This window comes from Leucoraja erinacea, chromosome 3 (assembly GCF_028641065.1).
Source record: "Leucoraja erinacea ecotype New England chromosome 3, Leri_hhj_1, whole genome shotgun sequence".
Taxonomy (NCBI): domain Eukaryota; kingdom Metazoa; phylum Chordata; class Chondrichthyes; order Rajiformes; family Rajidae; genus Leucoraja; species Leucoraja erinaceus.
The window spans coordinates 30478207-30495025 of NC_073379.1; positions in this window are offsets into that span (position 1 = coordinate 30478207).

The window sequence follows — 16819 nt, forward strand, 5'->3', positions numbered from 1 at the left end:
TCTGCCATAGCCCCTGCTATTTCTACACTAACTTCCCTCAATGTCCTAGGGAATATCCTGTCCGGACCTGGAGACTTATCCACTTTTATATTTCTCAAAAGTGTCAGTACTTCCTCTTCTTTGATCCTCATAGTTTCCATAGCTACTCTACTTGTTTCCCTTACCTCACATAATTCAATATCCTTCTCCTTGGTGAATACCGAAGAAAAGAAACTGTTCAATATCTCCCCCATCTCTTTTGGCTCTGCAGATAGTTGTCCACTGACTCTCTAATGGACCAATTTTATCCCTCGTTATCCTTTTGCTATTAATATAGTGGTAGAAACCCTTCGGATTTACTTTTACCTTGCTTGCCAAAGCAACCTCATATCTTCTTTTAGCTTTTCTAATTTCTTTCTTAAGATTCTTTTTACATTCTTTATACTCCTCAAGCACCTCATTTACTCCATGCTGCCTATAATTATTGTAGATCTCCCTCTTTTTCCGAACCAAGTGTCCAATTTCCCTTGAAAACCATGGCTCTTTACAATTTTTACGATTTCCTTTCAACCGAACAGGGACATAAAGATTCTGTACTCTTAAAATTTCACCTTTAAATGTACTCCATTTCTCTTCCACATCTTTCCCATAAAACAAACTGTCCCAATTTACTCCTTTTAAATCCTTTCGCATCTCCTCAAAGTTAGCCTTTCTCCAATCAAAAATCTCAACCCTAGGTCCAGTTTTGTCCCTCTCCATAATTTATTGAAACTAATGATATTGTGATCACTGGACCCGAACTGTTCCCCAACGCATACCTCTGCCACCTGACCCATCTAATTTCCTAACAGGAGGTCCAGTACCGCCCCTTCTCTAGTAGGTACTTCTATGTATTGTTGCAAAAAACTATCCTGCACACATTTTACAAACTCCAAACCATCCAGCCCATTTACAGAATGTGTTTCCCAGTCTATGTGTGGAAAATTGAAATCTCCCACAATCACTACCTTGTGCTTACTACTAATATCTGCAATCTCCTTAATATTATTAATTTTGAGTTGGGATCCAATTGGGTATTAACAACTTCAAAAATTATTCTAAAAATATCAGTCCAAAATGTTTTGATTTTTATACAATTTACAAAAGTATGAGTTAAATTAGCCTCTGGGTATTGACATTTATCACAGATAGGGGAAATATGTGGAAAAATTCTATTTAATTTTGTTTTCGAGTAATGCAGTCTATGTAGTACTTTAAATTGTATTAAAGAATGCCTGGCATTTAACAAGCACTGATGTATCTGTTGTACACTTTTGTCCCAAATATCTTTAATTATAGGTTGATCTAATTCATTTTCCCATGCTTGTCTATATAATTCCGTCGATGGGACCTCACTATCTAAAAGAGTGTTATAAATGCGAGATATTAATTTATCTGTATTAGGATGTTTATTCAAACATTCATCAAGAGTGTCTGGCTCTCTAGTTCTATATTTTTGTGGGTGTGATTCAATATAATCTCTAAGTTGTAAATATCTAAAAAAATTATTTGATTGTAGTCCGTAATTCTGTTGTAACTCCTGAAATTAAAGAAAAATTGCGCGCATGCGGGCGGCAGAGCCCGCAGCCCACATGCGCATCAAACTTCAAAGCAGCTGTATGAAACCACAGAATAGTTGCTGACCTAAGCTATAATAAGATTAACGAACTAGAACTACCGAATAATCTTTATAAGAGTAGGGTTGGAACTGGAGGACACGTAAACCCTCACTTCAACCTCATAAAATAAAGATCAAACTTCAAACGGTAAGTTCTCATTTACTTTCTATTTTATTTCAAAGTCATGTGAGTGGCTACGTGAAGATTTCAAAGATCTGTGGTTTCATGCAGTGAACCCGAGTCCATGCCAACAAACTGCCTCAGTTGATCAGACCAGGCTGAAGAAACATACTGCATTAAAACATGATATTGACTTAACCATGTCCATGTTTTTAAATCAAAATAATAATAACAGTCCCTTACATCAGGGATAAACAACAGATTATTTAGCAGAACTTAACATTTTTCTAGCAAACAAACCAGGCCTGGTAATAGGCTTATTATAAAATGCCTGAAACGTTCGCTGATTCGACCATCCTGCTGTCGCTAGGATGCGGTCCAGTGGAACTTCCATGACTCTTGCTGCCGACTTGGCTGCAGCCCTGGTAGAGTGAGATTTAAATACATCAGTGTCCACTCCTGCGAATGCTAATACACGTCTCAACCATCTAGAAACGGTCTGCACCGATACCCTTCTGTGTGGTTTCCTGTGACTGATGAAAACAGCCAGTTCGGTGCCTCGAAGGTCCTTTGTAACCTTTATATACTGTTTAATATACCTAAGAACACATAACCTTCGATCAGGTGGATATGCCAAAAATTCCAGTTTAAATCCTAGCACACCTGGTCTACTTTGCATAATTAACTCATTTATGAAAAAAGTTACCCTATTTTTAGACATAACTGCCTTATCCAGCCTAAATTTCTGTAATGACTGGACACGTTGCGCCAAAACGAGCGCCATGAGCATTATTATTTTATAGGTGAACTGGACCAAAGACAAAGATGCAGCTGGAGCCCAACAGCGAAGCAGCATTAATACCACATTAATAATAATGTTTATTTATATAGCACTTTTAAACAAAATCAATTTGAACCAAAGTGCTTTACAGAAATTGATTAAACTAATTGAACAGATTAAATGTCAATAAATCCATACAAAATAAAAAAGAAAAAGTCCCATAACTCCGTATATCTGGGCATGGGAGGGGTTTTGTTAAATCTACCCATCATAAATTTGGATACCAAAGGGTGAGAGCCGACTGAATGATGTCCCGACCCCAACAGCAAGTATAACGATAGAGCACTTCGAGCAGTGTTAATAGCACTGTAAGTTATTTTTTATCAAAATATAGTTGAAAGGAATTCCAACACATCGGCTACATCTGCCGTAACGTAGGTTATATCTGAATTAACACAAAAACTTCCCATTGCTTAATGTAAGAAATGTACTGCTTCTTAGTGCCGTCCCGCAAGCTGAAGTGATCACGTCCACCGTTCGGTCGGATAATCCGAGCCCCAGAAAAAGTCTTCTGCAAATTAATAGGTTGATTCTGTGATGCAGAGGATGAGACTCCCGAAACACGGGATGGACAAGCCAGTATTTATGTTTACAAATAGCCATATGTGGTTCTGTTAGCATTTCGAACAGCAAAGGGAACCACGATTGTGTAGGCCAGTTAGGCACTATTATAATACCCGAAGTGGAGTCTTGCTTGATTTTTTGCAAACACCGACCGATGAGGCAAAATGGAGGGAAGGCACGGAAGAACATTCCCCCTCAGTTTAATCTTCTTCTTCGAGTCCGTTGCAATCTCAGATGTCATTCTGCCAGTATCTGGCGCAGGTCACAGCTGGTCGGGTCGGTTCAGCCAGGTCCTGTGGGCTGCATTGGGGGGCGTTGTCACACTCCAGTAGGTGGGACATTGTCTGTACTGCTCCACAGCTACATGTGTCTTCTGCCTGGTAGTTTCATGCTTTCATAAGTGCTTTGCACCTCCCCTGCTCCACTCGTAATCTGTTGAGGGTCTTCCAGGTTGGCCATGGGAGGTCGTGCCCGCTGGCGAGGCATTCAGTCGGAGTGATTCATCTCTCCATCCTGTCGTGGGCTCGTGTGTTGAGCTGGTTCCATTCATCTTTCCAGATGTTGGTCCTTGCTGTTTCTTTGGTTGTCTGGAGAGGTGGGACTGTCTGCAAGAAACTGGCTCTAGATTTCAGTCGGGGTGGAGGTGCTATGTGTCCGTGCAGGGGGTGCCTGGTATCGATCTCCTGTGCTCTCCGCTCGTCTTGGGCGACGATGGATTGTCTGATATGGGGGAGGGGGAAATACCAGCTAGAGCGTAGAGGCACGGGACTGGCGTTGTCTTTATGCATCCCGTGATAATGCGGCAGGTGTCGTTGAGGGCTGTGTCAACCAGTTTGGTGTGGTGGGAGCGGCTCCAGCTTGAGCACGCGTATTCAGCTGTGGAGAAGCACAGGGCTAGGGCAGTTACACGGATGGTTGGTGGGTCAGCGCCCCACTTTGAGTTTACCAGTTTGCGCAGGATGTTGTTGCGAGTGTTGACCTTGGCTTTGGTGTTCTGAAGGTGGGTTTTGAAAGAGAGTGTCCTGTCGAGTGTGACTCCGAGGTACACGGGGTGGAAGTGGTTGGAGAGTTTGTGGCCATCCCATGAGACGCTCAGTTGTTTTCCTGCATCTCGATTTTTAAGATGGAAGCTGCATAGTTGGGTTTTTGATGGGTTGGGTTTCAGGTGGTTGTTATTGTAGTAGGTTGTTATCTCTTGGAGGGCGCTTTCCAGGACAGACTCGATCTTCTGGAAGTTCTCCTGTTGGGTGGTGATGCAGAGGTCATCAGCATAGATGAAGCGGCGGCATTGTGGGGGAAGTGGTTGGTCGTTGGTGTAGATGTTGAAGAGGAGGGGGGCCAGTACGCTGCCTTGTGGTAGGCCATTCTTTTGGGCTTTCCATTTGCTCTTCTTGTCGTTTAGTTGAACGAAGAAGCGCCTGTTATTGAGAAGGCTTGTGATGACTTGGCACAGGTCGAGGTCACCAGGCATGTCAAAAAGTTTCTTGATCATGGTGCGGTGCTGGATAGTGTCGTAGGCAGCGGTGAGATCTATGAAAGCTGCTCCGATGATGAGTTTGCACTCAAAACCGTCCTCAATGTGTTGGGTGAGGTTCAGTAGCTGCCCGGCATAGGAGCGACCAGGGCGGAAGCCAGCTTGATCTTTAGTAAGCTTGGAGTCTATAAGTGGTATAAGGCGTTGGAGTAGTAGCCTCTCGTAGAGCTTGTAGGTGATGCAGAGGAGGGAAATGGGTCTGTAGCTCTTTGGGAATGATGGGTCCTTTCCAGGTTTGGGAATTGCGACAGTCTTGGCCTCTCTCCATACAGGTGGGGTTGTTTTCTGTGCCATGCACGAGTTCAGCATTGCTAGGAACCAAGTCTTTGCTTTAGGTCCAAGGTGCTGTATCATTTCCGTCAGTACATCATCGATTCCTGCTGCTTTCCCAGGTTTCAGCATGCTCATTGCAGCTTCGAGTTCTTCTAGGTCGAAGGGCTTGGTGAGGGCGCTGGCTGGTTGTAGGCGGTCTGTTACCGCTGTCCGGCGGTATTCTCCTGTCGGTCTGCGCCGATTTTGGCTACGACCGTTTGCCACCAGCTGTGCTGCAACTGAGTTTGCTGTGACTGTTGTGAGCGTGGGCGGTGTGGTATGGTCTTCACAGAGGCGGCGGATTGTGGCCCATGCCTTCCTGCTGTTATTGGTCATGTTGGTGTTTTCTATCAACTCCTTCCAGACTTGCCTTCGGTCCTCCCCGACTGTGTTCAACAGGATCTCTCCGAGTTCCATGGTGGTGGAGGAAAAAGGGTCCTCGTGATATGCCCTGTGGTAGGCTTTCAGTAGATCGCTGGATGTTTCCGACAGCCCGGGGATGTACTCGGTCTGGCATCCTCTTGGTGGTATATGTCGCCTGGCTGACCTTTTCAGCAGTTCTGTGAACATGGTATAGTTGTTGGGGTGTGATGGAATACTGGGGATGGAGTCTTCGATCTCCTGTTGGAATGACAGCCAGTCGGCCTTCCGCAGATTGAACCTTCTGCGGAAGGGGACGGTTGTTGCTTGGAGAGCGGATCGGATGGTTATGGTGATTGGCCGGTGTTGCGTATGGGGGATAGGGTCCAGGACCTCTTTCACAGCTCTGGATGATAGTTTGCTGCTCACACAAACAAGGTCTGGGTTATATCCTCGTTTCCATCTGGCACTGTGGAAAGATTTTGGCAGATTGGCGTCATGGATCAGGGTCAGGTGTTTCAACTCGAGCCAGGTTTCGACTTCATCTCCATCTTGATTGTTCACTTCATAGCCCCACAATGAGCTATGGGCATTGATGTGCCCAATGCTAATGTAGTATTTCCTCTTGCATCTGTCTGGCAGTTCAGAGTGGAGGCACGGACTTGGGGGGGGGGGTTTATACACTGATGTGACCGAGATGTTTGGGAGGGCAACTGCGATGGTTTCCATTTGCCCTTCGGTGGTGTGCGTGCAGACCTCTTCGATCGCGAGGTTTGGTCTGCTGAATACAGCTGACCCATACTGTCTGTGTCGGATCTCGGCCACCAGCTTCATTCCAGGGATGGCTGGTCGGTGTTGTGTAGGGCCGGTGTGGGTTTCCTGCATGCACAGTATGTCGAAGCGTTTGGCCGCTGTCGCTAGTATGTCTGCCTTGCATCTGGAGAAGCCTTCGATATTGATTGAGGCGATTGACAGTGCAGGCTCCGAGGAGGGCGAGTGTCTGTGGCGTTTTGGCATCGTCATCTAGTAGATTGCTTGGGTAAGTATACAGATATTGGCCTACTGGTGGTAATAATATCAGATTATACCATTCAGTGTTTCCCAGGCTGCACCACAGGGAGGTTTCTGTATTAGCAGCCTCCCAGTTTAATGAGAATGCATCTATAGCTTCCGCCCCTGGGTCTGGTTCCCAAGCTACATATCTTGGCAATTGGTGATTAAGCCTGGATGCAAAAAAAAATATCAGTTGTTCCATAACGAGCAATAATGTCATTAAACACTTTGTGATTTAACATCCACTCAGTGTGGTCATTAAATTTATGAGATCTAGAATCTGCCACCATGTTAAATCTAAGCGGCAAATAATCAGCTGAGATCCAAATCCATTAGGTATTACTTTAAACTGCCACAGCTGTCCCATCCAGCTAAACTTTAGATATCTCCGGTGATCCTCGTGAATCGGAACCAAATAATATGCATCCTTGAGATCGATGCATGCCATAAAGCAGCCCGCAGAGATTAGTTACTTAACAGTAGAGAAATTTTCCATTTTAAAATGGCTATATTGCACATACGAGTTGAATTTTGCCAAATCAAGAATGATACGCATCCATCATCTTTCTTCTCCTTCGAGAATATATTAGAGACGTATTGATGTTTTTCATAAACTGATCTCACAATTACACCTTTTTTGTGCTATGCGTGTATTTCCGCTTGCATATCCAAAGCCTTAACCTACCACCAACTTTGTAATTGCTCCTCACACCCCGTATGACTGATGGAACCAGACCCACCTACCTCAACGGTTACGGGTGGTTTGATACCAGACCCAGCGGACCCTAATTCTGGATTTGTTTCCTTCCCCTTGTTCTGAAGGGTTGAGCTGCTGCTGGGGCGTGAGGCTGCCGTATCTTCCATGATGGGCGGGACGGGCCTAGGCCTAAAAAAGACCTGTGGAACAAATCTGGAGCTCCCACTGGCTTCAGAAAACCACTTTTTGCTAGTAGAGGCGTAGGGGTGCTGACGCCGGAAGAGCGGAGACTTGCCCATAGGAAATGCCTTGATCAATCCTGCTGCTCTAGATTCGTTGTGTAAGTCTTTGACCTGTTTACTAGGGTCTTCTTCGAAGAGGAGATTGTGGGGTTGAAGATTACTGGCCCTGCACAGATGTGCGAACTTAGGGTTCAGTACCAGCCTGATGGCATCCTTCAGGATACATTTTATCTCAAAATGGGCGTCGCACATCAGTGCCATTGTATCTTGCTGAACATCAGATAGTGGACCGCCATCAATTGATCTGACAAAAGCCGCGATGCCTGCAGGCAATAATTTCATGATGTGTTGGAGCTTCATCTCTTTGGCTCTAATGTTGGCCCCAATAGAGGCGTTGACCAAAGGCACATTTAAAGCTGCACAATTCTCTGGAGTGGGGTATTTAGCAGCTGTTTCCACCATAGCTTCTTTTAGTTGGTGGGAAAGAAGGTAGCTGATGCTTGAGGCCATTTCCTCAAGGAGTGGTTTTCCTGTTTGTGAAGAAACAGCGAATTTGGAGGCAAGAGCAGGCAACTATTTTTTATGCGATTCACTCATTTCATGCATAACAGCATGAGCCACCCACACACATCCATATTCGGAGTCAGCTGTATAATGACCTCCGAAACTCCCCTCATCTGAGTGGGGGGGAAATACGCAGCCCTGTACCAGGAGCTACAGTAGGCGTAAGCATAGAGCTGCCTGGATATGCCTCCATACCACAGAGCATACTGTGTGTCAACCTCCTCTCCATGAGGTGCTCCATTTGAGATAATCGGCCTAACACATCACTCATTGATGTGGGAGGAGAATCCTCCCAGCCGGTAGGAACTAAATCTGATGTAACTGAGCAAACTGCCAGCGACTCTGAAGATGAAACAGACGGCCGCTGGCCTCCCGCTGTCTTCTGCAGCCTGTTTCACCGCGACCCGTTTAGGTTTATTGGTCCTAGGTTTATCCATAACTCTAGAGACTAGTTGAAAAAATACATATACCAAAGTACCTCAGAGCAAGTTTCACACTTACCTTTGTGAGCCGACGCTCCTCCCAGCCTGTCGTGCGCGATGCGTTAAGACGAAATTGACATGCATGTGGGCGGCAGGCTCTTCACGTTGTCACTCACGTGACTTCAATATAAAATATCCAATTTTAAAGTATTTTTTTCCAAATTCGTATACCACTATATATTATAGGATTTTCACTATAGGTTCTTTTATTCAGTTTTGTGGGAGCTAACAGAATCGAGCCAATTTCAAAATGCAAACAATCTTCCTTTTACATCTTTAACCAGTCTGGTTGCTGATCCATATTTTCCAACCCGAAGTTCATATTTAATTTAAATAAAGAAGTATATTTCTTGGTCACATAAATTCCTAGATATTTAAATTTTTTTTTGACTATTTTAAAAGGCGATTGTTGCAATGTATGTAGGTTAAGTTCCGTTATTGGCATAATTTCACTTTTGTTCCAATTAATTCTATATCCTGAGAATGAGTTATAAGATTTAACAAGTTCTCGCCCAGTTGAAATTTTTCCATCACCGAAAATAAATAGGGCCAATCCACCTGATCAAATGCTTTTTCAGCATCTAGCGAGATGACTGCTAGATCTACACCATGGTGGATAACCTCACATTTATCTACATTAAACTGCATCTGCCATGCATCCGCCCACTCACTCAACCTGTCCAAGTCACCCTACATCCTCATAGCATCCTCCTCACAGTTCACACTGCCACCCAGCTTTGTCTCATCTGCAAATTTGCTATTGTTATTTTGAATCCCTTCATCTAAATCATTGATGTATAATGTAAACAGCAACGGTCTCAGCACCGAGCCTTGCGGTACCCCACTAGTCACTGCCTGCCATTCTGAAAGGGACCCGTTAATCTCTACTCTTTGAGTCACGTCTGCCAACCAATTTTCTATCCATGTGTAGACCATCAGGCCCATCAGTCTACCCAACACCATTTCCTGCCCAATGTGAATTTCCCTCTGTTCCTCCGTCATCCTAGATCTGCTGGCCACTTGTACATCAGGGAAATTAACCATATAACCATATAACAATTATAGCACGGAAACAGGCCATCTCGGCCCTACAAGTCCATGCCGAACAAATTTTTTTCCCCTTAGTCCCACCTGCCTGCACTCGTACCATAACCCTCCATTCCCTTCTCATCCATATGCCTATCCAATTTATTTTTAAATGATACCAATGAACCTGCCTCCACCACTTCCACTGGGAGCTCATTCCACACCGCCACCACTCTCTGCGTAAAGAAGTTCCCCCTCATATTACCCCTAAACTTCTGTCCCTTAATTCTGAAGTCATGTCCTCTTGTTTGAATCTTCCCTATTCTCAAAGGGAAAAGCTTGTCCACATCAACTCTGTCTATCCCTCTCATCATTTTAAAGACCTCTATCAGGTCCCCCCCTTAACCTTCTGCGCTCCAAAGAATAAAGCCCTAACTTGTTCAACCTTTCTCTGTAACTTAGTTGCTGAAACCCAGGCAACATTCTAGTAAATCTCCTCTGTACTCTCTCTATTTTGTTGACATCCTTCCTATAATTTGGCGACCAAAATTGTACACCATACTCCAGATTTGGCCTCACCAATGCCTTGTACAATTTTAACATTACATCCCAGCTTCTATACTCAATGCTCTGATTTATAAAGGCTAGCATACCAAAATCTTTCTTTACCACCCTATCTATATGAGATTCCACCTTCAAGGAACTATGCACGGTTATACCCAGATCCCTCTGTTCAACTGTATTCTTCAATTCCCTACCATTTACCATGTACGTCCTATTTTGATTTGTCCTGCCAAGGTGTAGCACCTCACATTTATCAGCATTAAACTCCATCTGCCATCTGCCAAATTGTTTTTGTGTCTTCCTTAGTGAAGATGGATCCAAAGTACCTGTTCAATTCATCTGCCATTTCCTTGTTCCCCATAATAAATTCACCTGTTTCAGTCTTCAAGGGTCCAACTTTGGTCTTAACTATTTTTTTCCTCTTCACATACCTAAAGAAGCTTTTACTATCCTCCTTTATATTCTTGGCTAGCTTACCTTCGTACCTCATCTTTTCTCCCAGTATTGCCTTTTTAGTTATCTTCTGTTGCTCCTTCCAAATCATCTGGTTATATTTCTTCTTTTATTTTTATACTGTCCTCGACTTCCTTTGGCAGCAACGGTCGCCCCTTACTCCCCTTGGAATCTTTCTTCCTCTTTGGAATGAAATGATCCTGCACCTTCTATATTATTCCCAGAAATACCTGCCATTGTTGTTCTACTGTCCTCCCTGCTAGGGTATCTTTCCAGTCAACTTTGGCCATCTCCTCCCTCATGGCTCCATAGTCCCCTTTGTTCAACTGTAATACTGACACTTCCGATTTTCCCTTCTCCTTCTTAAATTGTAGAATAAAACTTATCATATTAAGTTTAAGTGGCTGTGGCAGAAAAAATAGTTCGACGAGCCACAAGAGGCATTGAGAAGGGGATGAGCAAGTACAAGAATGGCCGAGAAGGAAACCAGAGACCCTGGGAGCAACCTGGCCTTTCTGGTTTGTCTAGAAGTGACCCATTCCGTCTCTGCCTGCATTTATTCAAGCTGTGGGTGACCAACCTCATGGAATGTGCTGGAGATGGGCCTTTCAGCCCACCAAATCCATATTGACCATGAGGTGACCATTTACCCTAATCCTACATTTATCCCATTTTATTTTTTTCCATGCACATATTACTTCCCTCAGATTTGCAACTACACAATTTACAGCAGCCAATTAACCTACACAGTGGCATGTCTTTGGGATACACAACACCCACTCACATATTCTCTCACGTGACTCCTGCCATTGTTCAAGGTGTGAAATCTGAATCGTGTTCTCTTTCAGTTAGTGGTTCTCTTTCAGTTAGGGACCATCAGTGTCAGAGGAGTTGTGGTGATTCCATGTGTAGGACCCACAACCTTGTCATAGTAAGAAAATAAAGGAATGATGCAGCTATGTTATTGTCAATATGTTAAATTTGATAAAACCATATTGCTTTTGAACCCAAGGCAAAAATAAATGAAATAAAACCAAAACATAAATTTGCTTATGTGCAAAAGGCGACATCTCATATTGGTATCAATGGCATAGGTAGAAAGAGGGATGAAGTCTTACTGAAAATTATATGGAACAGGGGAGGAAATTAAGGAGCAGGGCATCAAATGGAACTCAGTAAAACTCAGTTAATGTAGCACACTTGGGACTCTACTGGTGCTGGGCTGACATATTTTATGATATTTTCTGGAGTATTTCAGTTAAAATCCAGCACACTTTAATCTTAGCTTAAAAAGGTAGTGTAATAAAATATCCAGTGAATCCGATAATCTTCTAGAGAGTATGGGGAATAGGACCCAGTATGTGTAAAAAAGCGCAGAAATCAGCATCAGGGGAACCAGATATCGATTTATTGGGATTTCCACCCTAACATAGCACAGGTTATCATGTTACAGGCTTTCCCTATGTGACAGGGTAGGGGAGGGAATGTGCATTCTTCTCCTTCAAATATTTATTCTCTGAAGCCGACTACCGATGTTGGCCAATACTGTGTCCATCATCTTTACCAGACAATGCAATTCATATATACCTCACGAATAAAATTATAGATTCTCATTACAAATTCCTTTACTAATTACTTTAGGTCTGTGCCCGTTCCATATTAACTCACAGGCTATATATTATCGAACGTCATAATGACTTTAATCATCTCTGTAAAATCTGTCCTTGATAATCAAAATTGGATGCAATGCTCTTGCAAGGTCGAACTATTGATTTAACATAACTTCCTGTCTTCATTCTTACTGTATGCGCCCATTTATAAAGCCCAGGATCCTGTAAGCTTTGATGGCTGCTTTGATAATCCTGCCTGCTGACATCAAAGGTTTATTTTCTTACTCGATTATGGGATGTTCGCATAGCTCGTGAAGCCGACATTTACTGTGCAGCCCTTGAAAAGAGACTATTGCAGAAGTCAAAAGTCAAAGTCAAAGTATCCAGAAGGCAGTTTGACTACATTGCTGTAGATTGGGTTCACATATTAAAGTCAAAGTCGAATTTATTCGTCAGACCAGCAGATATCCCTCCCTACAAGACATTAGTGAAATTTCTAAACTTAATCTTACCATAATCTCACTGTTTCATGGCAATTTAGCAACCGGAACAAAAAATACCAATATTCGCCTTCTTGTAGCCCTTTCAATTGAACCACATATGTTTAAAACTGAAAAAATAGTTATATCACCTGTCTTCTCATTCCTTTAATATTTGCCCATTTGAAATCTAGAATTAAAAAGTTGGCACCAGAGGTTGACAATGTGGTCATGAAACCAAATGGATGAGGAGATCAATCTGTGATATTGGCTCAGTTTTCTATTGCCTTTCTTACAGCCTGGCCCACTGGGCATTTTTCACACTCCTGCTTCAGCAATAATAGCATAATAGCAGACAAAAAAGTGTAAACACCATCTAACTTTCCTTATCAACCCATTTGAATTCGATTTTGCACAATTATAAATATTCCCTTTGTTCAGTTTATCCATTCCGGGCACGTCGTCCCCCCTCCTGCTCTACAATTTAAAACTAACTTATTTTTCTCGTTTTCCCAGTTCTGACAAAGGATCTTAACTTGAAACATTAAGATTTGTCTTTCTGCAAATGTTGAATGACCCAGCATTCGAATTCAATGATACAGCATGTAAACAGGCCCTTTGGCCCATCAAGTCCATGCCAACCATCGATCATCCATTTACACCAGTTCGATGTTATCCCACTTTTACATCCATTCCCACCCACTATGGGACATTTCCAGGAGCCAATTAACCTCCAAATCCATAAGTCTTTGGGATGTAGTAGTAAACCAGAGCACCCGAAGAAAACCCACGTGATCACAGGGGGAATGTAGAAACACCATATAGACAGTACCCAAGGCCAAGATCGAACATGGGTCTCTGGCACCGAGGCAACTGCTCATCCAACTGCACCACTGTGCTGCACTGGTTTTGTTTCATATTTCCATTAACTGCATTTTGATATTTAAAATAGGATGATTGCCTTTGTTATCCAGGACTTAGAATATAAAATAAAGGAGGTTATGGTACCACTTTATTAAAAAAAGTATTAGGCCTCAGCTGGAATACTGTACGCAGGTCTGGCTGCCACATTAATGGGATAACGTATTTTCACTGGACAGGGTGCACAGGTGATTTACCACGGTTTTTTTGTTTTTTAGTTTTAGCTTTTGAGATACAGCATGGAAGTGGGCCCTTTGGCTCACCGAGTCCGCACCAAGCAGCGATCCCCGCATATTAACACTATCCTACACACACTAGGGACAATTTACAATGTGTATGAAAGAACTGCAGATGCTGGTTTGAATCGAAAGTAGATACAAAATGCTGGAGTAACTCAGCGGGTGAGGCAGCATCTCTGGAGAGAAGGAATGGGTGACTTTTCGAGATCCTTCTTTAGACTGATGTCAGGGGAGGGGGCGGAACAAAGATAGAATGTAGTCGGAGACAGTAAGACTATTGGGAGAACTGGGAAGGGGCTGGAGAGATCTAGTGGATGGTAGTCAATGGCAAAAGTCACTTTATGTTTCTTGGGAAATTGGAATGATGGTGGTTCCTTTATGCAATTGGGGACAGTGGACTGTTGAAGTGAGAGGTTGAAGATGTCAGTGAAGACCATAGCCAATTGATTAGGACATGATTTCAGAACCTGTCCATTCAGGCCAGTCGCTTTCCAATAGTTTACCTTGGTGAAAACAGATGTGACTTCTGCCATTGAGGTGTTTGGAACAGAGCCAGTGGGGGATGTAGGGACGCTCCTTGGTACTTTGTTTGCTTGCTCAAAATGGGTGTAAATGCATTGAGCTAATTTGATAGAGGTGCACTATTGCCAGAGATGGGTCCCCAATTTTGGCTTGTAGTCTCTTAGAGTATTCAAGCCCTGCCACAGTCATCTGGCATCCATTTGTTTAAATTGAGCTTTGAGCTTTATTTGAAATTTTCTCTTCTGCGGCATTCCTGATAACATTGTGGAAATTATAGTTAGTCTTTTTGTACAGCACAGGATCCTCTTTTTAGGAAAACCTCAAATCTAGACTTTAGCAGACAGTGAATTTTCCTGTTCATCCAAGGTTTAAGGTTTGGATAAACTACTTCAAAAGGAGTCATCAACACATTTCTTGATGACGGAGGTATACTCACTTTTGTTGTTAATGCCATGTGCTTCAATGTCTATCTGTAATTTGGTAGGAACAACGACAGATAGTCAGACTGGCTGAAATTACGTAAGGGATGGAGCTATTGGCAGACCTTATGGTGGTGAAGAAGTGGTCTTGAGTATTAACACTCAGCCTAGGGTGATATGGAATAGGGATATCACGGTTTGCTGCCTCAAGATTGATAACAACAGCGTAATTTGTCCAATGCCACCTTGGAGTTAGCTTGGAGTGGTATGTAGACCACTGACAAAATGGTAGACGTGAATTTCATTGGCAGATAAAAAGGAAGGAATTTTATGAACAGGTATTTCAGGTCTGGGGAGCCCTGGAATACTGCCATGTCAGTTCACCAAAAAGTGTCGATCAAAATGCAGACACTATACCTTGTCTGAATCCATCATATGGTCCATACAATAAACAGATAAATCATCGGGTTGTATGGCAGGGTTAAGTGTGTCATGGGTGAGCCATGTTTCTGTAAAATGCAGCAATCCCAGTTCTTCTTTTGAAGCAGCAGCCTTGCCTTCAACTTCAAGTTTATTCTCAAGTAATTGAAGAAATAATCTGGGGATATGGGGTGGAAGGCAGAGGGGAAAATTCACCATTATTTCAGCTGTACCTGGAAACCCCTCCATTACCATTCCTTAATGATTGGTTTGTATTCACAGCTGTCCCCGTATCACGGGTCTAAAAAAAATCTGTAATTACAACTTCAATTTAGTAATTAATGACAGGAGACTTTCAGCGCTGATCTTATTACTTTCTCAGTATTGGAATGGATTGATACTAAAGAAAAAATGATTATAGAAAGCGGTTTTAAGAGTAACCTAAAATGTCACCACTCTCTGGCACCATTAAAGAAAACTTCATTGGAATGCCAATCAAATGGATGTCAATAGATCAGTGATTCTTTTTTTTATGTTTTCTCCAATACTGTGATTATGAAAATTTACTCCATGGAACCTTAATGGCCTTGAACGGGCAATGATTTGAATGATGCGCAAATTAAAAGTACTGATAAATAATCAGCTGGTCAGACAGCATCTGTGGTTGAATGTAGGTTTCGACAAAGATCTTTCATTGGAACTGGAAAAAGACATGTAATAGATTTTAAGTTGGGAAAATGAGTGGGAATAAAGAACAAAGAAGAATGTGCTTCTGAGAGTTGAAGGCTGGAAAGTTTTAAGACTGCACATTATGCTAATTCATGATTAGTACAAGTGTCAGAGGTTATAAGTGTCAGAAGGCAGGAGAAAGGGGTTAGGAGGGAGAGATAGATCAGCCATGATTGAATGGCAGAATAGACTTGATGGGCCGAATAACCTCATTCTACTCTTATTCCTGACAATTCTATAATGAGGTAGGGTAGAAATGCCTGTACAATTAACCTGGTGACTATTTAGTTATGAGTGACTGAAATCGATTTAATGAAATGTAATGGTTGAAATGATGGTGAAAGAAATAGTTTTAAAATGTAAAGGAACAAAAGATTGGACTGGAGAAAGTACAAATCAAAAAAGATTCACAGCTAACAACAACAATCCCAAAAATTGTAAGAATGCTTATCATCCGAAATTGGATTCAACAAGTGTATTATTTATTTAATCAGAGATAATTTCACCAAGGTCAACAACATTGCCACATAGAAAACCAAAGGAACAGGATGTCAGATTGACAAAATAGACATTTTCTATCAAACTATTGCCGTGACAAAATTTGGCATTTACTTGATCTGAATTAAACACAATAAAGGCGTATACATCCCTGCCGTAAAATTAAAAAAAAAATACAGCTTTAAACACAAATTCACATTTTCCTTTTTGTTGGCTTTCTGATAAAAGCCCACGTTAATATTTTAATATTTCAAATTAAAAATAGCACATACTACTTTGTTTCAAAAGTGTTCTTTGTGAAATTGATCTCAGTGTGATGATATATTGTTTCCTTTCTGGTTAAATGTACACGTTAATATTTCAAACAAAAATAGCAGTCTACTTTGTTTCAGAAGATATGCTTTGTGAGGTTGATCTTTCAGTCTCATAGTAATGATTTAACTGTTCAAATTAATGCGGAAGTTCTTTAAAATGCCATCTTTTTCTTTTGTATTCTCTTCCAAAAAGACATATGCAAAGAGTTAAAGAAACAA